The 22,811-nt window shown below is 40.6% G+C and overlaps 1 long non-coding RNA gene across 4 annotated transcripts in view; it reads right to left on the bottom strand.

Annotated features, from left to right (window-relative positions):
• LOC307184152 overlaps nt 1-22,811 on the bottom strand; it is a 503,327-nt gene that overhangs the window by 282,888 nt on the left and 197,628 nt on the right. For all 4 annotated transcript variants that reach the window (XR_013827669.1, XR_013827670.1, XR_013827671.1 and 1 more), the window contains one exon: nt 910-1,096. This is a non-coding gene — a long non-coding RNA (uncharacterized lncRNA). The remainder of the gene's footprint in view (nt 1-909; nt 1,097-22,811) is intronic.

Below are 22,811 nucleotides of genomic sequence, written 5' to 3'. Positions count from 1 at the left end.
AGACTTGAAAGGTAAGCCTTTTGGGGGCTGCAGCCCCAGGCCCCTTAGGTCTCAGTCAATTACCTCCATCTTGGGCAAAGAAGCATAGCATACATGGTCCTGGTGATGCCTTTCTCACCATGGTTAATGCACGCCCCCTCACTAGGACCTCTGACACCAGAAGATTCTTACTTAAAGTGTGTCCATCCCCCCGGGAAGAATGCCTAAATCTACTTCTGCCTCGTCCTCTCCCTTCAACTCGATTCGGAAATTGTCAACTGCTTGATTGGACATTTTCATTTGCATGGTCTGCCACAGCCTTGAAATGAACTTGCCTACAATTCTAAACCTACCATTTCCTGCCAGTACCATCAAACCTGCTCTCCCTTGTCATTCCCCAGTTTCTCCTAATGGGGCCCCAATTTTCCCAGGCACTGGGTGGGGGGAAACATAGCAGACATCCTCAACATCATCCATCAAATAAGTAAATAAATAAATAGGAGTTGCTTTTAGTGTTGTTATTTCAAAACCATCGCATGACGAATCCTTACTTGTTCTTTAATGGGTAAATAGATTAGATCTTAGCGTTGTTGTTTTTTTTAAACAAATATGCTTTTGGTTCGTGATTCTTTTTGAGCATGCACTCCATAATAGTTTAGAACTAGATGTTTCAACCCAACTTAATAATCCTCTATCCCCTAAGCAAGGCCATTGCCAAGTCCTGTCAGCACACAGTAGGGCTCAACAAATGCTAGGTGTTAATAGAAATAATAATAAATAAAAATATATCATAACATGGTAAAAGATGTCAGTGGATGGTATGCAGTTAGCTGCCAAGCGAGCAAGGAGAGAAGGCTAGGAAAGCAGAGAGAGAGCTGATAGGTCAGGAGAGAGTGGTCCCTCCCACCCCGACCATGTGGTGAGACGTACCATCCAGGGAAATTTAGGAAGGTAGCCAGGAGACTTTGAGGCCTGCTTGTGAGACAGACAAACCAGCTTCCCCAGAGCTTGTGGTTTATGCTTCTTTAGCAAGATGATGCTGACTGGAGAGCAGAATCCAATGGAAGGAGGAGAGTCATGCTAGGGCAATGGCTGGTGTGGCACAAAGCCAGAAGGCCTGAAATGAAAAGTATAAAAGGCATTACAGAGGAGGCACTCAAGAATTTATGTAGTGAATTAATTATAACAATATCTTAATGGCTAAAACATTTATTGAGAGCTTGCTCTGGGCTGAGCAGCATTTAAGTGTTGTACAGGCATTACTTGTTTAATCCCTGCCATGGTCTGGAAAGGATCTTTTATTACGCTGATTTGATAGATGTGAAATGAACCTCAGAAAGGTTAAGTAATTTGTGCAAGGTTGCACAGCTAGAAAGTGGTGGAGTTAGGGTCTGAATCCAGAGCCTGAGTGTTTCATCCTCAAATTTTTCTTCCTCCTACTTAAATGTCTGCATTTTTATTTGAATTTCCTCTTTTTTCCTCTGACAATGTTACAACTCCACACTCAGTAAACTCTTTGAAGGCAGAGGTAGGGTCTCAGAGTTCTTCAAATTCTTCTCAATGCCTCACCCAATGCCTTCTATAGTAAATACTTAATAAATATGATTCATTTATTGATAGAAATATTTGTTAATGGCACAACGTTGAGAAAATCAGGCACTGTAACAAACAGGGGAAAACTTTCTAGAAAGGATCACTCAGTCTTATCTGGTGAAGCCTGTGTACTATCAACAGGCTGTATGCAACAGTCTCTCCTGGCCCACACAGCACTGCTGGTTCTGTTGCCTGGGACCCTCTTTTCTTACCTTCCCCCTTTTCCTGGTTTATTCCCTCCTGTACTATAGACCTCAGCATAGATGCCTCTTCCTCCAGGAAGACTTCCCCGATTCCCCCCAAATTTGGATTAGAAGCTCCCACAAAATCTTATACTTCTCCCATCACAACATTTATCCCACTGCATTACAATTATCTAGTTCACTCTTCAGTCTTTCCCAAGTAGATCATAAGCTTGTTGAAAATAGGGTTGTCCTCACTACCTAGCACATGGTATATATTTTTTAATATATATATATTCTATATACATACATACACTGAGTATACTATATACTTGTTGAATATATATTTATTGAAATAGTTGTAATGAGAGTTCTCTTATCTCACCCAAATCAAGGTCAATATGCCCCAAATCTTCAAGGCACAGTGGAGGAGCAGTGAACACAAATTTCCCTATTTCACAGTTTTGTCTAAGCCAGGACTCACATTCTCTCAGGATATACCAAGGAGAAAAAGTGATGGAAAGAAGCTGGAAAGGTAGACAAGTTTACTGACCTCATCTACAAGACAGCCCCAGTTACCCGGGCTTTGTGATTTGGGGCAAGTTCCATACCCTCTCAAAGTTTAGGTGAGGAAGTGGTGAAGCACTCTGCCTCCCTCATGGGATTGTTGTAAAGATTCATTAAGACGTAAAACAGAACAGTGCCTGGCACACAGTATCTGCCCAGCAAGTGTCAGATGCTGTTATAATTTTATAGCATCAACTGGTATTTGAGTGTGAGATTTTCCATTTTTACTCATACGGAGTAACTCTGCCTGGACACTTTAATGTCATTGGTATATTATTATGTAATTAATATACACAAGTAATATTGCCCGTAATACATGCAATTAATTAAATGTTTGGAGATGCAGATGTCTTGGAAACAAAGTCAAATTGATTAAACCCAGCTGGTCTAACTGACCACAAGTGTGGTCTGACTGGCTACATGAAGCAGCCAGGCTTTGGCCAGACCAGAGGATTCATCAAAAGTCTCAGATCCCTGGCTCGGCAATAGTTCTCACTCCTCAGCACCTTTCCAATCCAGTTCACAAAGCTGAAAATTAAAACAAGTTAATAAGAACCATAAAATTTTGATACCAACAAATGTTCTTAAATTTTACTCAGCCATAAAGCTATTTACGACAGGAGAGTAGAAAGTTTCCCTCTAATTTTTTAAGCTGTGAGCAGCAACATGAACAAACAATGCAGACTGTACATTCAAGAACAAAGTTTGGAACTGTGATCAAATACATCAACAACAAAAAGCAAATCTGACATGTTTAATGATAAATCTTTTTATTGTGCTGTGCAGTAATTAGACAAAATGAGAAGTTCACGTAATGGCTGTAATTATTTAGTCATATTACTTTCATGCTGTCAAACCAAACTTTCATGGATTTTCTCTTTCTATTTTGTTAGTTATTCTGCATTTATAAAAAGCCCCTGTGTTGACTATTTTCTCTGATGCTACTTAAGATTTCAATGGACTCCTCATTGCACGAAGGCATAATTAGACATAAGCACACACCCACATGTTGGAAGATAGAGATCTAGGACCCGAGTCTCCATGTCCTGAGCTCCTGCATGCTTCTCTGGCTCAGGGCAATAGCTCCTGAGACCACCTATTTTCCAGCCTGTGAGGTCCAAACCTTCCCCTGTACCTCTCATTCTCTCCTGAGATAAGAGTTTCTGAATAAGAAGATTGCTATAGTCCCCTTTCCATAGAAGGATCATTAACCTCATTTGATGATGTTAGCTGCCCTAACAAATAGAACCCTAATTACAAATACATCACAGCTTATTATGTTACATAACAGCTGTAACGTAATACTCGTGTATTTCTGCTCACTTAACAACCCAAGGCAGGTATCCCTGTTTGTCATGAGACTGTCTTCCACCCAGTGATTTGAGGACCCAGAACTCCTTCTATCTTGTGGCTTCACTGTTCCCTAAAGCTTTGTCTTCATTGTCTGCACTCATCTAGCAAAAGACAAGAGCATGGATGAGATCTCGCTACTTCATAAAAACTTTGACCCTGACATTGCACCCATCACTGTCATCAGAACTTGGCCACATAATCACACACCCAATTTCAAGGGAGACTCCGAAATGAGATCAAGTTATTTGCTCAGGAAAAAGAAACAGGTTTTGATGTACAGCTTGCAGTCTCCACCCTTCCTGAAATCAGTGTGGAAATGAGGAGGTAGAGTCAGCAAACCAGATGTAGAATTGGGGGGGTGGGGGGATGAAATGATATAGCAGGGAAAATAAAACAAGAAGCTATAAAGTTCATAACTGGAGAAACTGGGGAAATATGAATTTTTCCTGTACAATAGTATTATATTAATGCTAAATTTCCCAAGTGTGATAATTATGTTGTGGTTATGGAGGAGAATGACCTTACTCTTAAATGGTGGCTCCCAAAATACTCAGGGGTGAAGTACCACTGATGGCTTCAACTTACTCTCAAATGCTCCTCCAAGTGCACATACAGAAAGAGAGGGAGAGGGAGAGAAAGAAGGAGAGGGGGAGGGGGAGAGAGAAGGAGAGAGAAAGGGAGAGCTCAAATGTGCTTAAATGTTAACAATCTGTGATTCCTGATGAAGCCTATTCAAGGAGCAAAGGCCTGTAGGTATGACATAGGCCAGGAAGGACACAGTATGCTGAAGACAGGAAACTGGGCCAGGGTCGCTGGAGTATAAAATGCCCAGCAGTGAGGGCAGGAGATGAGCCCAGAGAAAGGTCAAGATCATGACAGGGTTTGCATAGTGTGAGGCTTGACTTTATCTTGCAGCCAATGAGGACACATTTAAGGGCAGGCAGGGATAGATCTGGTGGGTCTTTTAGGTAGAATGTGCTCAGGGAAGATTTAAGGGGAACAATTCTGGATGAAGTGATGCAGTTTCATTCACTTAACAATTTCAGGTGCCAGCCCTGTGCTAGAGGCTATAGATATGCAGTACCGGGATAGCCACTGGATATGCGGAAGAGCGAAATCAAGACGTGGTTCCTGCCTTCTTGGAGGTTAGGGTCTAGTGAGTGGAGACACACATAAAGTAATAATTGTAAGAACAAGTGTAAAATTACAGCTGTGACAAGAGTTAGGAAGGAGATGTTCGTGATGCCCTAGGAATCTGTGATGGCTGCACTTAGTTTGGTCAGGGAAAGCAGCATCTCCAAGAAACTGGTGTTTGAGATAAGACTCATAGAATGAAAAGGAGTTATTTAGGGAAAACTGTATCAGGCAGAGGAAATAGCATGAATAAAGGCTCTTTGGTTGGAAGGAGCATGGCATATTTGACTAAAAGAAAGACCAGAGTGGCTAGGAGGCAGTGAGTGAAAAAAAGTATGCCTGATGAGATTGGAGAGACACACAGTCACCAGCCCTTGTAGTGCCTTGTAAGCCATGTTAATGGATTTTGACCTTTACCCCATGTGTACTGGGAAGCCATTCAGAGCATGTAAGCGTGTGAGTGCTGAGGGAGGGATAAGTGACATAATCCTGTAGCTGCACAGTGGAGAATGGGTTATACTATAAATTTCGGCAGACCAGTGAGGAGGGATGATAAGAGATGGAGAAAGGGGATGGAGCCAAGAAATCCTTAGATCACGAAGTAAGTATAATTTGGTGTTTGGTGTTTGATTGGAAATGCCACAGTTATGGGGTGGAAATTGACAAAACCAGGTGATGGTGTTATCAAGTGAAAGAGAGAATACTGAAGAGGAAGCTCATGACAACCACAGGGAATTCAGATTGAGACAGGATGTGTTTGGGATGCCAAGTAGAGCTATCTAGCAGAGGATTAGATAAATATCTGAAATTTAGGAAGTAGTGACTTGGGGGTACTCAGCATTTAGATTTAGATTGAGGTGATGTCAATGCCACAAGTACACCATCTTTTAAAGTCAGAGAAGACAGAGCCCATTTCAGATATAGGGAATCAAAGTTCAGAGAGAGACAAAAATAACCAGGAGACTATGGTATAACAAGAAGCTGGGTGTAGGGAGATTCAGACTGTCAAACGTCCAGCATGTCACTAGAAAATAGGAACTGAGGAACATCCAGGACCATGGTGATTAAGAATATCATTGCGCACCTCAATAACAACAGTTTCAGCAGAGTGATGGGGTAGAAGTCAGAAACCAGCTACATTAGAGTATAGGAAAAAAAGACAGTGGGCAGAAATCACTCTTGGGGGTAGTTTAGATGACAGAGGTCATAGAGAGATTTGACAGTGGCCATGGGGATTTGGGGTCTGGATTGGAGGCATTTAATTCTATCACTCACTCACCACACTTATCTTGAGTATATTTTAGTTGTCAGTCATGAAACAGATACACAGGTCTTCCCTGGTGGCGCAACGGTTAAGAATCTACCTGCCAATGCAGGGGACACGGGTTCGAGCCCTGGTCCAGGAAGATCTCACGTGATGCATAGCAACTAAGCCCATGCGCCACAACTACTGAGCCTGCACTCTAGAGCCCGTGAGCCACAGCTATTGAGCCTGTGTGCCACAACTACTGAAGGCTGTGCGCCTAAAGCCTGTGCTCTGCAACAAGAGAAGCCATGGCAATGAGAAGCCTGCACACCGCAACGAAGAGTAGCCCCCGCTCGCCACAACTAGAGAAAAGCCCATGCGCAGCAACGAAGACCCAGCACAGCCAAAAGTAAATTAATCTTAAAAAAAAGAAAGAAAGAAGTAGACACACAAAAAACTAAGTCAGAACACCGCCCTCAAGAAGCATGTGTGCTGAGTAATTTTCAAACTCCATTCCATGGAACCCTGGGTTCTGGGGACACCATTGTGGGAGGGGAATCAGGAAAGGCTGAGCTCGTGGACTCTGTGACTCATATCCCTCCCCGTATCACCCCTTATCTTTCTCGTGGGCGTCTACATTTAAAACATTCTTTACAAAAATGCACTCTGTCGCCAAGTGAAAAGTTTATAAAGTAGTGCTCTGGGGGATACAACATTCTAGACCAGGGGTCAGCAACCTTTCTGCAAAGGAGCAGATAGCACATATTTTGGGTGTTGTGAACCATACGGTCTGCTCTAACGACTCTGCTGATGTAGAGTAAAAGCAGCTTTAGACAATAGGAATGGGCATGGCTCTGTTCCAATAAAACTTTGTTTACGAAAACAGGAGGCAGATGACAGTTTGTTGACCCTTGTTCAAGATGTTGACGAGATGCAGCATGACTTTTCAGCTGATTATTCCTGAAAGTATTTCTATAAGACATAGGCTATCATAAAAGTGTAACTATGTTTTGGCCCCTCGGTTTTGCTAGTTTCCAGCATTCTCTGACCCTTAGCTGCCTGACTTCGCAGTCATACCAACTGAAGGGTCTGTCACCTCCCATCCCCTACTGAAGATTGCTACATTAGTCTTTTTCTCAACCCTGCCCACCCCATTTATCTTCTCGATCTACTGTCCATTTTATTTTTCCTCTCAATTTAAAAGAAGGAAGTTAAAGAAAAATATCGTTCCCTCAAACCAAACAAAAACAATCTTTCAAAATGTTGGGTGAAGACACACTGCCCTCATCAAGCCCAGTACGCATGAAATGAGTTTTCATTAATGTTACTTTAGGGGAACATCCGCTTTGAGAATTCTGATACGATGAGCCCCATGTCACACCAGAAATCCGTAAACAGAAAAGCAGGGCTCCCTGAGTCAGGCCCTGGCCAGAAGGGAGGCTGCCAGCTCCCTGCAAAAGGAACTGGCGGTATTTAGGAAATCCATGGCAGCCATCTCAGATCAGAGTCGAGGTCGACACTCTCCAGAGCTGCGTAATAAAGTGACGAAAGGCCAGAGGAAGGAGACCTTCCACTTGCAGAAACATCCTGTTGCCCTATTTTGAAAAGTAAAGGAAGGGAGAGTACAGGAGTGAGAGTGAAGGAGTCTAGGAATTAGTCTGACTGGCATGAAAGCCTGCTGGCCTGGCTTGTGATGGCTACACAGGCTGGGGGGCAGGGATCCTTTCCCCAACATTATCCTGGCTGACCTGGTGCTGATGACTCATATTCCTCTACTGGAATTTTTCTAGGAATGCTTTGACAGAATGCTTTGATAAAATGATAAAATGCAAAAAATCTGTTTAAAAACAAAAGTTGAGTCTTAAGAGTGCCAGAACATACCAACACCATCATGGAAAGCGCCCTGGGGACAGGTAGCTTAAGAACTGGCAGGAGGGGAACCTGTTTTGATAAAGGGTGATGATTCTGGAGCAGAGCTCAAAGGCTGCGGTAATGTGCAGCCAGACCCGCCAGGGGCCAGGTAAAAAGAGTGGACGGGATAGAGGAGAAGGGTGGGAGATAAGGAGAGGGAGGATAAGGGTACAAAGACACAGTTCATTCTTAGGCCACAGGAAGTAAGGAAAAGGCCTGCAAGATCACATTCAACTCGCAGGCCCCCAACAACTTCCATTATTACCATGCCCAGTGACTCCCCTACCTTTAATATAATACAAATGATCTCTGGCATTATTAAAATGGCAGATTCCCTCCTACAATCCTGGAGACTCTGATTCAGAATGGAGCTCCAGAATCTTCCCTTTTTATGCATGCAGCTGGCAATTCTGAAAACCACTGCCTTCCAGGTTGTGACAACTGTGTTTGGCATCAGCCATTACAATGCACCGGGCTTCCTTTGGTTCACTGAGCAAAGGTGCTTTGGTCTGGGGATGCTGAGTGTGAGTATGCCATCATTAGACTGAAGGGGGAAAACACTGCCTCTTTATAAAAATATTGTGACTTCTAATATGTAATGTTTTATAAAGTTATTTCTCATGTGATCCTCCTGACCCAGTGAGGTAAACAGGGTGTGAATTATAGGCCCCATTCTACAGATGAGGCACTGAGCCTCCCAGTGACATTTGCCCAAGGTCACATGGCTAATAAATGACAGGGTAAGGACCGGAAACTGAACCTTCTGATACCTTATCTGTTATCTCTTCTCTCCATCCCACTACTCCTCACTGCCCCACCCAGAATCCTCATGCCTGGCAGACTGAGGCCACAGAGTTAGCAGTTAGCTAACTCAGGTTGCAATTGGCCCCGCAACTTATAAACTTATTAATATCACACTTTAATGCAGCAGTAGCAGGTTAGAACCACCCAGGCTTCTGTTCAACATGCAGATGCCCTGGCTCCAGTCTAAATGTGCTCAGTCAGGACCTGTGAGGGTGGGGCCTGGGAATCTGCAGTTTTGTAAAAGCGCTCCAGGTGATTCTGATGCTGAAATGTTTGTGACCCAATGCAACAAACTAAGTAAAGCAAAATCAACTCTCGACTGGACTCATTACCCAGGGAATGGTTTTCTCAGCATTTAGATTCTGTCCCCACTTTCACTCCCACCCTCAATTCTACATTTTCCCATTGTTTTGTTCATTAGCAGCATCTCTGAAGGGAAGAGAGAGGCATTATAATCTGGGTTAGCCTTTCAATTTGGGAGTGCCTCTGATGGTTTCTGCATAAGAAGACAGAAATTCTTCTCTCCCCTACCCCAAAATCAGGCGCAGTCTGTCAGAAACCTTAGAGGGGAAGGATATTGTTTAGAAACCTGATTAAACACACACCTGGCATGATTGCTCATTCTGTGAGGGTTCTGCATGGAAAAGATCAACACGCTCTCAAAATAGAATCTAGAGATACAAAGGAATCTGCAATAGCCTCACGTATTTGTGCACAATGCAATGTATCTCCTGGTATTTTTATTACCAATCAGAAGAGGCTTGTCACAGTCAGCCATCTGCTTGAGTCAATGCCCGGCTGCAGTGGCTGTGCCTTAGAGAAGGAACACTGGAATCAAAGCCTAGACTCATGAAGAGTCACAAAGCAGGGAGCCAACAGTGCCCTGCAAGCGACACCCTTCAGTGTCCTGAAGGACCCAGTCATATCCTACGTCAGGAAAACTCTCCTACACGCTTGGATTTTTAAAGAGAACAAGCGGCTGTGACATCAGGTGGAAGCTATTATATTTGTTCTCATGGAAATGTTCAATATTTCAAAGTGGTCTCTGCAGTCCCATTAAAATTACAGACTCCCCCCCAACCACCGCCCAACCCGTGCCACTGCTTTTCCACATTCTAGTACAGGCTTCTGAAAGAAAAAAATGTGAGTGAGCTAGCATGGGATTTTTCTCCAGAGTCAAAGAAATCCTGACCTTACATCACAGAAATCATCTTATTTTTTCCTATTCTTTTTTTTCTTTCAATCAATGTATAAAATCCTTTCATGCCAATAGAAAATTTTCTGAATCTGAGATTACTGTCTGACTACGAAGTTAATAAAACGATTTAAACTCTTTTTTCCACATCTAATCCTGACACTGAAGGTTTAGGGAGCAGAAAGCAAAGACTTGCCAAACCAAGGGCTCTCCTAGTACACTGCACCGATGAAGATCTATAGCCTAAAGTAAAGGCTGTAAGAAAACAGGATTTTTAAAAATTTGTAATTCAACCAGCACCAAGGAGAAAGGTGTTTGGAGTTGGGGATCACCACAGAAAACAGATTAGGAAAAAATTATTCTGAGATCTGGAAACAAAGGTGAGCAGGTCCCCCCCCCCACCCCACCCCGTGCCCCTTGCCCCAAATAATAAGGGGTAGCGTTTTGAAAGATAAAGAAAAAGAACAAATGGCCCGTTGTTAACCAGAATGTAGGCAAGTTTTTGCAAATATACTGTCTATCATGGAGCACAGTGATGATCTCAGAGGGTCCTTAATCCATCATGTAAATGTTACTTGGCATTTGCTCTGGGTAAATCAAGGACAAAGTAGGTGAGGGAACATAACAGCTATTTCTCTAGAAAATTATCCGAGATTTGTGGGAGGAGGTCAAGGAACAAGCAGAGGGAGGGTCGGCATATTTCAGGGAAATGGCTGGCCCTGCATATGAAAACACACCATTGACGGAATCTGTTCTCAAGCCAACTTGGAGCCAGCCACAGAACTCAAGCTTGATGGCCGGGCTGATACCAGTAACTGTAGCTGCTGTTTCCTATACTTCTCCAGCCATCACAGCTAGGAGTGCTTCACATTTGTGCAGCCATAACCCTGAAACCTTTGTACAGCCAGAGAAGTTTTCTATTTGTCTCTTTTCCTTTTTAAAAAAAGGACTCCAAAGTCTATTTCAAGCTAACAGATAGATTTAATCATTCATTATTATCATCATCATCATCATTATTTCTTTGTGGTAATCATCAAGAAGCAAAAGACTAGAATGCAAAATATCAACTGTGTAATTTTAATTGTTTTCAAAGGAAGAGAAAATAAATGTCAGGTCCAACAAGGTCATGTACCCTTCAGCAAATAATTGTCTCCACAAGAAGCTTTTGATGTATTGAAACTGAAGTAGATTCTTAATGCCTTTCATTTACAGAAAGGAACTCAAGCCTCTGTAGCATTCTATAGTTTAGAGTCTAAAGCAAGCCCCCCCAGGCATTAGTCACTCTTTCTGGGTAATATCTAAATATAGGAATGGTCTTTCCAGCTACCCTTTGTAGTTGAAAATATGATGATAGAGGTGCCTTCTAATGTCCATTTCATAGATTCTCTGTGACCCTATTTTTTCTTTTCTTCTCCAAACTCTCATGTTTGGGGGTAAGGAAGAACCTTATATTAAAGGTTAAGAAAATTGGACTATGTTTCCTGACCTGTAGCTAAAACAAGATTTTTTGGTACTGTATAAACAGAAACCCACTCAGACAAAAATAAAATAGAGGGAGTTTATTATAGGAGTGCAGGAATGAAACCCTGAGAAAGAAAGTTCAAGAGGAATGTTCATGGGCTCAAGTGGAACCAGCAAATGGAAAGCCATTGGACACCAGGGTTACTGTCTCCAGAATGCCACATTCTCTTGTGTCTGTACCCATCTGCAGTGGATTCATCCTCTTCCTCTGGTCAGACTTTTTCCACACGCCATGGCACCATGGCAAAGATGGCTGCTCTATAGGCCTCAAGTTCAAATAACAATCAGAGACTGACTAGTGCCTCTCAGGATCAATTACAGATTCCCTGGAGAGGAAATTAGATGGCCTAAGGTGGGGGCTGGTGTCTACCTCTGTTCCAATAACTAGGACGAAGGAGCAGAGTCGTGTAGTACAAACATGGCTTCTGGGACCCACCAATTTAACATGCAGCAGTGCTCCAGAATGGGGGGGCCATGTGCAAGGTAGAGACCCCCAAAAGAACCTACTACAACCTATTACTAACTTCTTTCCTTCAACAGTTGAGGTTGAGACCTGCCTGTGACCTGAGAAATCCTGGTTTCTACTTAGGAAGCTGACACTTGAGCAAGGGACCAACACAGACAAATAAATGGAAGATTCAAGCAGCATGGTAAGTACTATGTTTCAAATAATCATAGATCAGGATTGCTCAGCACTCTCGACATTTTGGGCTGGCTACATTCTTAGTTGTGGAAGAGGAATGGTTGCCCTATGGATTGTAGGATGCTCAGTATCCTTGGCCTCTACTCATTAAATGCTCATAGCACCCTGCCCCAACACCAGTTGTGACAAGCAAAAATGTCTCCAAACATTGCCACTGTCTCCCGGGGAGGGGACATTTTGCTCCCTGTTGGGAAATCACGGCATAGAGCAATATGAAATCACAGAAGAGAATACCAAAATCAGGCCTGTAGACCCAGAAAAGCTACCTGGGGAGGATATGCTGAAATGAGATGCTGAAGTTTTGAGAGGCAAGTAGGAATTAGCTGGAAGAACCAGGGCTATAGGATTGGGGAATGGCAGAGAGAATCCATGTTTCCTAATTTAAAGTTCTATCTATCTATCTATCTATCTATCTATTATTTTACTACACCAGAATTTGCAGAGCTCTGCTCCTCACGACACTAATCCTTCAAAGTCCTGCTAGATATGTGATGAACAGAGAGTTCCATGGTCAATGATTTAGATCCCCCTCTTGGAGGTTCTAATACATTTTATTTTATACAATACATTCTAGTACAGTAAAGGCTCTGAGAAGTCCTAGGGCAAGGCAATCTTTTTAGCTTTGTAGCATTCTTTCATAAAGAGGACTGGCTTTGGAAAGAGACTTCCTTGATTTCATTCTTAGTTCTGCCACTTACCAGCTGTGTGTCATTGAAAAAGTTATTTAAACTGTCAAAACTTGGATTGCTTACCTGTAAAAATGAGATGATCATAGCAGAACCTATGTCACAAGGTTGCTGAGAGGATTACATGAGACAGTACATCTAAGGCACCTCACACAGTTCTTGTCTTATGAGGTACTCAGCAAGAGTTAAACATAGCTTCAGCAGTTTCAACAGCAAGTTTTAAACAGAGTATTTCCCCCAAAGATTTTGACCAGAGAATCCAGTTTTCATTCTAAGAAACACATTGTAGAAAGCTCTACAGAGCACTCTGAGCCACTCACCTATTAGGGTCTAACTTCATTTATCTTTAACACACAGAACCTACCTGGCTACCTGGCAGGCTGTGAGGATGAAACAGGATAGAATACGAGAACAATAGAGCTTGGGAAAGGACACTGTATGGCAGTTGTGGCAAATGCTATGAGGAGCCCACCCCCTGGTCATCTCAGCTTCCTTCCTGGTAAGAGAATCCTGATTTTGTTCAAGGAAGCACCTTTTCCAGGCTCAAAAAAAAAGAAAAAAGAATCGTGATTGTTGTAAGCCAATCTTGACACACTTTCACTTTTACTAGTCAGCCGTTTTCCCGGTTTCACTTGCATCTAGGCATGGCCATAAGACCCAGTTTTGTCCAGGAATATATATGTGAAAGTCTGCTGGGAAACTTTTGGAATAGAATTTGGTTTTTATAAAAGATACAAGTAAATGAAGAGAGTTTGCTGGTACTAGCCCTTCTTTTTTCCTGCCTTGAGCACAGATGTGATGTCTAGAATTGTAGCTTCCATTTTGCAATAGTGAGGCAACAAGCACGAGGGCACTTGCCAACAGTTAAGGATGATGAAATAAATAGAAAGAAACTAAATCTTTAACAGCATTATTGAGCTCATAAACTAGTTCAGAAGCCATTTACCTGTAGGCTTCTTGTTAGGTGAGGTAACAAATGTCTGTATTGTCTCAGCCACTGCTGATCCGGTATTCTGTTGTGTATGGACAAAAGTATCCCAACTGATAGAACACCAATGTGAGACATAAGTATTATCACTTTGCTGTAGGAACTCTTATTAAGCCAAAGTTGTGAGAGCCTGCAACTTATGGCTAGACAATTTTGAATTCTGGATAGAATTCTGAGAAATCCTAGGAATACTTAACATGTATGCATATAAAAGGAAAGAAATATTGTATCTTCCAAGAAAGTCTCAAAGCCAACCAAAATGATTTTTCTCTATGACTTTCTGAGGCCAAGGACCACCATGCAAAGTGACAGGTGCACTCTACACGTCCTTTTCTCAGAACCTTTCAGGAAAATTTTCATTTCCACCAGTCCCTTTCCATGCAGCTGACTTCTCAAGCTGCATGCACACTTGCAGGGGAGGTCTTCTTCCCTAGAAGGTACTTATATAAATCAGATATGGAGGCAAAACTGCATAGAAAATAGGAACTTGTTTTGACTATAAAATTGGATCTCTTTCATAGCCTATGTTGGGAGAGTCAGTTTTCCAGCGTTTTATTGAGGATTTTTGTATCCATATTTGTAAAAGATATTAGTCTCTTCTTTTCTTGTGATGTCTTTGTATGTCTTTGGTGTCAGGGTAATACTGGCCTCATAAGATGAGTTCAGAAGTGTTTCCTTCTCTTCTGTCATTTGGAAGAGTTTGTGCAAAGTTGATATTAATTCTTCTCTAAATGTTTAGTAGAGTTCAGCAGTAAAACCATCTGGGCCTGGGGTTATCTTTGGGGTAGATTTTGATTAATAGTTCAGTCTCTTCACTTGTTATAAGTTTATTTAGATTGTCTATTTCTTCTCAAGTCCTTTGCAGTCATTTGTGTCTTTCTATGAATTTCTCTATTTTATCTAAGTTATCTAATTTATTGGCATGCAACTGTTCACAGTACTCCCTTATAATCTTTTTTACTTTTGTAAGTCTGATACTGATGTCCTCTCTCATTTCTGATTCTAGTAATCTGAGGTTCTCCCCCCGTGCACCACCACCACCTTAGTCAATCTGGCTAAAGGTCTGTCAATTTTGTCAATGTTTCTGAAGAACTAGCTATTGGTTTCATTGATTGTATTGTTTTTCTATTCTCTATTTTGCTCTGATAATTAATATTTCCTTTCTTCTACTTTCTTTACATTTAGTTTGCTGTTTTTTTCCAGTGTCCTAAGGTTGAAGAATAGGTTATTGATTTCAGATTTTTCTTCTCCCTTAATATAGGCATTTATAGCTATAACCTTCCCTCTAAGCAATGCTTTACCTACATCTCATAAATTCTGGTATGTTGTGTCTTCATTTTCACTCATCTCAAAGTATTTTTTGATTGTCATTTTGACTTTTTCTTTGACCCACTGCTTAAGAGAGTGTTGTATCATTTTCACATTTATGGGTTTCCCATATATTTTTCTATTATTCATTTCTTTTTTTTTTAATTTGTTAATTTAATTTTATTTTTTATACAGCAGGTTCTTTTACTTTAAATTTTATTTATTTTTTTACACAGCAGGTTCTTATTAGTTATCCATGTTATACATGTTAGTGTATACATGTCAATCGCAATCTCCCAATTCATCCTACACCCCAGCCACTTTCCCCCCTTGGCGTCCATACGTTTGTTCTCTACATCTGTGTCTCTATTTCTGCCCTGCAAACTGATTCATCTGTACCATTTTTCTAGGTTCCTCATACATGCATTAATATACGATATTTGTTTTTCTCTTTCTGAACTATTTACCTCTGTGTGACAGTATCTAGATCCATCCACATCTCTACAAATGACCCAATTTCTTTCCTTTTTATGGCTGAGTAATATTCCATTGTATATATGTGCCACATCTTCTTTATCCATTTGTCTGTTGATGGGCATTTAGGTTGCTTCCATGACCTGGCTATTGTAAATACTGCTGCAATGAACACTGGGGTACATGTGTCTTTTTGAAGTATGGTTTTCTCTGGGTACATGCCCAGTAGTGGGATTGCTGGGTCATATGGTAATTCTATTTTCAGTTTTTAAAGGAACCTCCATACTGTTCTCCATAGTGGCTGTATCAATTTACATCCCCACCAACAGTGCAAGAGGGTTCCCTTTTCTCCACACCCTCTTCAGCCTTTGTTGTTTGTAGATTTTCGGATGATGCCCATTCTAACTGGTTTGAGATGATACCTCATTGTACTTTTGATTTGCATTTCTCTAATAATTAGTGATGTTGAGCAGCTTTTCATGTGCTTCTTGCCATCTGTATGTCCTCTTTGGAGAAATGTCTATTTAAGTCTTCTGCCCATTTTTGAATTGGGTTGTTTGTTTTTTTAATATTGAGCTACATGAGCTGTTTATATATTTTGGAGATTAATCCTTTGTCCATTGATTCATTTGTAAATATTTTCTCCCATTCTGAGGGTTGTCTTTTTGTCTTCTGTATGGTTTCCTTTGCTGTGCAACAGCTTTTAAGTTTCATTAGATGCCTTCTGTTTATTTTTGTTTTTATTTCCGTTCTTCTAGGAGGTGGGTCAAAAAGGATCCTCCTGTGATTTATGTCATAGAGTGTTCTGCCTATGTTTTCCTCTAAGAGTTTTACAGTATCTGGTCTTATATTTAGGTCTCTAATCCATTTTGAGTCTATTTTTTTGTATGGTGTTATGGACTGTTCTAATTTCATTCTTTTACATGTAGCTGTCCAGTTTTCCCAGCACCACTTATTGAAGACACTGTCTTTTCTCCATTGTATATCCTTGCCTCCTTTGTCATAGATTAGTTGACCATAGGAGTGTGGGTTTCTCTCTGGGCTTCCTATCCTGTTCCATTGATTTATATTTCTGTTTTTGTGCCAGTACCATACTGTCTTGATTACTGGAGTTTTGTAGTATAGTCTGAAGTCAGGAAGTCTGATTCCTCCAGCTCTGTATTTTTCCCTCAAGACTGCTTTGGCTATTCAGGGTCTTTTGTGCCTCCATACAAATTTTAAGATTCTTTGTTCTAGTTCTGTAAAAATTGCTGTTGGTAATTTGATAGGGATTGCACTGAATCTGTAGATTGCTTTGAGTAGTAGAGTCATTTTCACAATATTGATTCTTCCAATCCAAGAACATGGTATATCTCTCAATCTGTTAGTATCATCTTTAATTTCTTTCATCAGTGTCTTATCGTTTTCTGCATACAGGTCTTTTGTCTCCCTAGGTAGGTTTATTCCTAGGTATTTTATTCTTTTTGTTGCAGTGGTAAATGGGAGCATTTCTTTCATTTCTCTTTCAGATTTTTCATCATTAGTGTATAAGAATGCAAGAGATTTCTGTGCATTAATTTTGTATCCTGCTACTTTACCAAATTCACTGATTAGCTCTAGTAGTTTTCTGGTGGCATCTTTAGGATTCTCTATGTATAGTATCATGTCATCTGCAAACAGTGACAGTTTTACTTCTTCTTTTCCTATTTGTATTCCTCCTATTTCTTTTTCTTCTCTGATTGCCATAGCTAGGACTTCCAAAACTATGTTGAATAATAGTGGCGAGAATGGACATCCTTGTCTTGTGCCTGATCTTAGAGGAAATGCTTTCAGTTTTTCACCATTGAGAATGATGTGTGCTGTGGGTTTGTCATACATGGCCTTTATTATGTTGAGGTAGGTTCCCTCTAGGACCACTTTCTGGAGGTTTTTATCATAGATGGGTGTTGAATTTTGTCAAAAGCTTTTTCTGCATCTATTGAGATGATCATATGGTTTTTATTCTTCAATTTGTTAATATGGTGCATCACACTGACTGATTTGCATATATTGAAGAATCCTTGCATCCCTGGGATAAATCCCACTTGATCATGGTGTATGATCCTTTTGATGTGTTGTTGGATTCTATTTGCTAGTATTTTGTTGAGGATTTTTGCATTGATGTTCATCAGTGATATTGGCCTATAGTTTTCTTTTTTTGTAGTATCTTTGTCTGGTTTTGGTATCAGGGTGACGGTGGCCTCAGAGAATGAGTCTGGGAGTGTTCTTTCCTCTGCAATTTTTTGAAAGGGTTTGAGAAGGATGGGTGTTAGCTCTTCTCTAAATGTTTGATAGAATTCACCTGTGAAGCCATCTGGTCCTGGACTTTTGTTTGTTGGAACATTTTTAATCACAGTTTCTCTTTCATTACTTGTGATTGGTCTGTTCATATTTTCTATTTCTTCCTGGTTCAGTCTTGGAAGGTTCTATGTTTCTAAGAATTTGTCCATTTTTCCAGGTTGTCCATTTTATTGGCACTGACCTGCCTGTAGTAGTCTCTTAGGATGCTTTGTATTTCTGTGGTGTCCAGTGTAACTTATCCTTTTTCATTTCTAACATTATTGACTTGAGTCCTCTCCCTTTTTTTCTTGATGAGTCTGGCTAACGGTTTATCAATTTTGTTTATCTTCTCAAAGAACCAGCTTTTAGTTTTATTGATCTTTGCTAATGTTTTCTTTGCTTCTATTTCATTTATTTGTGCTTTTATCTTTATGATTTCTTTCCTTCTGCTAACCTTGGGTTTTGTTTGTTCTTCTTTCTCTAGTTCCTTTAGGTGTAAGGTTAGATTGTTTATTTGAGATTTTTCTTGTTTTTGAGGTAGGATTGTATTGGTATAAACTTCTGTCTTAGAACTGCTTTTGCTGCATCCCATAGGTTTTGGATCGTCGTCCTTTTGTTGTAATTTGTCTCCAGGTATTTTTTTATTTCATCTTTGATTTCTTCAGTGAACTCTTGGTTATTCAGTACTGTATTTTTTAGCCTCCATGTGTTTGTGTTTTTTACAGTTTTTTTCCTTGTAATTTATTTCTAATCTCATAGCGTTGTGGTCAGAAAAGATGCCTGATATGATTTCAATTTTCTTAAATTTACCGAGGCTTGATTTGTGACCCAAGATGTGATCTATCCTGGAGAATGTTCTGTGCGCACTTGAGAAGAAAGTGTAATCTGCTGGTTTTGAATGGAACATCCTATAAATATTAATTAAATCTATCTGGTCTATTGTGTCATTTAAAGCTTGTGTTTCCTTATTAATTTTCTGTCTGCATGACCTATCCATTGGTGTAAGTAAGGTATTAAACTCCCCCATTATTATTGTGTTACTGTTGATTTCCTCTTTTATAGCTACTAGCAGTTGCCTTATGTATTGAGGTGCTCCTATGCTGGGTGCATATATATTTATAATTGTTATATCTCCTTCTTGGATTGATCCCTTGATCATTATGTAGTGTCCTTCCTTGTCTCTTGTAACATAATTTATTTTAAAGTCTATTTTATCTGATATGAGTATTGCTACTCCAACTCTCTTTTGATTTCCATTTGCATGGAATATCTTTTTCCATCCCCTCACTTTCAGTCTGTATGTGTCCCTAGGTCTGAAGTGGGTCTCTTGTAGACAGCATATAGATGGGTCTTGTTTTTGTATCCATTCACCGAGCCCATGTCTTTTGGTTGGAGCGTTTAATCCATTCACTTTTAAGGTAATTATCGATATGTACGTTCCTATTCCCACTTTAATTGTTATGGGTTTGTTTTTTTAGGTCCTTTTCTTCTCTTGTGTTTCCCACTTAGAGAAGATCCTTTAGCATTTGTTGTAGAGCTGGTTTGGTGGTGCTGAATTCTCTTAGCTTTTGCTTGTCTGTAAAGCTTCTGATTTCTCCATCAAATCTAAATGGGATCCTTGCCAGGTAGAGTAATCTTGGTTGTAGGTTCTTCCCTTTCATCACTATAAATATATTGTGCCACTCCCTTCTGGCTTGCAGAGTTTCTGCTGAGAAATCAGCTGTTAACCTTATGGGAGTTCCTTTGTATGTTATTTGTCATTTTTCCCTTATTGCTTTCAATAATTTTTCTTTGTCTTTAATTTTTGTCAATTTGATTACTATGTGTCTCAGCATGTTTCTCCTTGGGTTTATCCTGCCTGGGATTCTCTGCACTTCCTGGACTTGGGTAGCTATTCCCGTTCCCATGTTAGGGAAGTTTTCGACTATAATCTCTTCAAATATTTTCTCGGGTCCTTTCTCTCTCTCTTCTCCTTCTGGGACCCCTATAATGTGAATTTTGTTGCGTTTAAGGTTATCCCAGAGGTCTCTTAGGCTGTCTTCATTTCTTTTCATTCATTTTTCTTTATTCTGTTCCATGGCAGTGAATTCCACCATTCTGCCTTCCAGGTCACTTATTTGTTCTTCTACCTAAGTTATTCTGCTACTGATTCCTTCTAGTGTATTTTTCATGTCAGTTATTGTATTGTTCATCTCTGTTTGTTTGTTCTTTAATTCTTCTAGGTCTTTGTTAAACAACGTTTCTTGCATCTTCTCAATCTTTGCCTCCATTCTTTTTCTGAGGTCCTGGATCATCTTCACTATCATTATTCTGAATTCTTTTTCTGGAAGGTTGCCTGTCTCCACTTCATTTAGTTGTTTTTCTGGGGTTTTATCTTGTTCCTACCTGGTACAAAGTCCACTGCCTTTTCATTTTGTCTGTCTTTCTGTGAATGTGGTTTTCCTTCCACAGGCTGCAGAATTGTAGTTCTTCTTGATTCTGCTGTCTGCCCTCTGGTGGATGAGCCTATCTAAGAGGCTTGTGCAAGCTTCCTGATGGGAGGGACTGGTGGTGGGTAGAGCTTGGTGTTGCTCTGGTGGCAGAGTTCAGTAAAAGTTTAATCTGCTTGTCTCCTGATGGGTGGGGCTGGGTTCCCTCCCTGTTGGTTGTTTGGCCTGTGGCAACCCAGCACTGGACCCTACCCGGCTCTTTGGTGGGACTTATGGAGGACTCTTGGAGGGCTCTGGGATGGCTCACGCCAAGGAATACTTCCCAGAACTTCTGCTGTCATTGTCCTTGTCCCCACGGTGAGGCACTGCCACCCCCTGCCTCTGCAGGAAACCCTCCAACACTAGCAGGTAGGTCTGGTTCAGTCTTATGGGGTCACTGCTCCTTCCTCTGGGTCCTGATGTGCACACTACTTTGTGTGTGCCCTCAAAGAGTGGAGTCTCTGTTTCTCCCAGTCCTGTCGAAGTCCTGCAGTCAAATCCCGCTAGCCTTCAAAGTCTGATTCTCTAGGAGTTCCTCCTCCCATTGCTGGATCCCCAGATTGGGAAGCCTGACGTGGGGCTCAGACTCTTCACTCCAGTGAGTGGACTTCTGTGGTATAAGTGTTTTCCAGTTTGTGAGTCAGCCACCCAGCCATCATGGGATTTGATTTTATTGTGATTTCGCCACCCCTACCGTCTCATTGCGGCTTCTCCTGTGTCTTTGGATGTGGGGTATCTTTTTTGGTGAGTTCCAGTGTCTTCCTGTCGATGACTGTTCAGCAGTTACTTGTGATTCCGCTGCTCTCGCAAGGAGTGAGCGCACATCCTTCTACTCCGCCATCTTGAACAAATCTCTGTTTTTGATTTCTAATTTCATATGGCATATTGTCTATCCTGGAAAATGTACCCTGTACACTTGAGAAGAATATATATTCTGTTGTTGGGTTGAGTGCTCTATAGATGCGTATTAAGTCTAGTTGCTTCATCATGTCGTTCAAGTCTTCTATTTCGTTGTTTATCTATTGTCTAATTGTCCTATTCATTATAGTGAAAAGTGAAGTACTGAAGTCTTAACCTATTACTATTGAATTGTATGTTTCTCCTTTCATTTTTGTCAGTTTTTGCTTCATGTATTTGGTGCCGTTATTACATGCATATATGTTTACAATTGTTATATTTGCCTGGCATATTAAACCTTTAACCATTATAAACTGTCCCTGTTTTCTCTCTAGTACCATTTCTTGTTTTAAAGTCTATTTTGTCTGACATTGTTATAGCCACTCCAGTTTTCTTGTGGTTGTTATTTGATGACATATATTTTTCCATCCTTTTACTTTCAATCTATTTATGTTTTTGAATCTACAGTGTGCCTCTTATAGATAACAAATGGTTGGATCTTGTTTTTTGTTTACCCAATTTAACAATCTCTTCCTTTTGATTGTATTGTTTAATCCATTTACATTTAGGGTTATTGTTGATATAATCAGATTTATGTCTGTCATTTTACTCTTTATCTTCTATGTGTCTCATGTCTTTTTGTTCCTCTCTTCTTTTACTGCTTTCTTTTGCATTAAGTATTTTCTGAGTCATTTAATGATTTTTTATTTTTTTGAGTTTTGTCTTTTATATGGTTAAATCCTGCTCTAGGATTATATACATCGTATTTGTTAATGGTATAAACCTAACAATATATTATTATAATTATTACTTTACCATCTATAGTCATTTCCTTTGCCCAATACAGCTTTGCTCCCACATCCTTCCTTTGTACTGTTATTGGCAAATACATTTCAAATATATTACATTTCTGTATATTACAGGCCAGGAATACATTATATACATATTAGGCTCTACAACTGCTTTTTCAATTGCTGGGGAAGCAGCCATTGCTTGATGTGTTGCCCTTCCCTGGGATTCCCCAAACAATGCCCTGAGTCTGGAACATTCCCTTACATGGTGGCCAGGTGCCAAGCTATTGCTTGGCCTCAGATTCTTCTTCCTTATGAGAAGAAATTTTTCTTCTGATTATACAGTGAACTTCCTTGTATTGCTTAAGTGTGTGCATCATATAGCACCTGGAACGCTCCCCTAGTATATCTTCCCCCAGGGGAGAGAACAGGTCTTCATCTGAAGCATGAGAGGTGTGCATGTAGGCCATCACTCTGTATCAGCTACTCAGAGGGACCCACTGGCCATGGGAGACAGGGCATACTGCAGATGATGATCTTGCTGCATCTTTTCTCCTTTCTGTGAGTAAAGTGTTGTTTCAACCAGAACTTGTATTGACTCCTCCTTGATGACTCCAAACACATAGAAGATGCAGTGGGCCAAGATTTGTGGGCTCCTACTACTGATGACTGGCATTGTTACTGTCTTTGCCATTCTTCACACAGTAGGAATC

This window comes from Stenella coeruleoalba, assembly GCF_951394435.1.
Source record: "Stenella coeruleoalba genome assembly, chromosome: 3".
NCBI lineage: Eukaryota > Metazoa > Chordata > Mammalia > Artiodactyla > Delphinidae > Stenella > Stenella coeruleoalba.
This window is presented reverse-complemented; position numbering and strand designations above follow the sequence as displayed.